We start from the raw sequence: 903 nt of genomic DNA on the forward strand, positions 1-903 counted from the left end.
ACATGAAAGTTGGCCGGCAACACCAGATGGCGGACAGCAGCTATAAATACAGTGTAGGCAATGAACTCAACTGCGGTTGACGAAAACCAGTGAACGTCGTTATGGTCAGACACTCAATGTCTGTAGAAATTACCGCTCAATGTTGTTTTCATGACAATGCGCGCGCTGGCTGAGCATGTAGTGGCTGAAGAGTCTGGAGATTACCGAAATGAAATTTAAATGCCTCTCATCACATTGTGGAACGATGTGTCAGCAGCTGTTTATGAACACGAATTTCGAGCGTTCTAATGCCGCGTCACACTGGCAGGCTTCGTGCATTTCTAGCGAAGTGGGTCATATATAGTAAATTTTGCTTGTCTGCCATCGCTAGCCCACCAACTCCCCCACATTTGCAGGAATATTAAAAAAAAACATACCACAGTGGAGGAGCCGGGGGTCGAACCCGGGACTTCTCGCATGCAAAGCGAGCGCTCTACCTCTGAGCTACACCCCCGCGGTAGTTGGAGTGATTATAATGGCAATATGTGCTTAGATTTGTGCGCACTGTTTTTTGTCTTGCGTATTTTTTTTACATTTGTAAGCATAAATTCTTATAAATGTAAGAGAGTAATGTCACTACTCATTATAGATCCGCAGGTGGTCGAAAGTATTCCGGCGCTTTACACCTCGGCACCACTTTTCCTTTTGCTTTGACTCCCACCTTCCTTCTTCCTCCAGAGAATAATAATATTAATTGGAGTTTGGGGAAAGGAAATGGCGCAATATTTGTCTATAAGCCATCAGCGTTGAGAACGTTCAAGACTGCTGTGACTTTGAGGAAAGTAATGGCGCAGAACTGGCTCCCTGGGTCAGGGGACGAATATGTGGTGGTAGGTGGTTTTATTAAAATAATAATAAAAAGGA

At 44.5% G+C, this 903-nt stretch overlaps 1 non-coding gene across 1 annotated transcript; it reads right to left on the reverse strand.

Annotated features, from left to right (window-relative positions):
- Positions 1 to 421: 421 nt before the first annotated feature.
- Positions 422 to 493, reverse strand: TRNAA-UGC (transfer RNA alanine (anticodon UGC)). The gene has a single exon. It is a non-coding gene; the product is annotated as a tRNA-Ala (tRNA).
- Positions 494 to 903: the final 410 nt, after the last annotated feature.

The sequence above is a fragment of the Amblyomma americanum genome, chromosome 2 (assembly GCF_052857255.1).
Source record: "Amblyomma americanum isolate KBUSLIRL-KWMA chromosome 2, ASM5285725v1, whole genome shotgun sequence".
NCBI classification, from domain to species: Eukaryota; Metazoa; Arthropoda; class Arachnida; order Ixodida; family Ixodidae; genus Amblyomma; species Amblyomma americanum.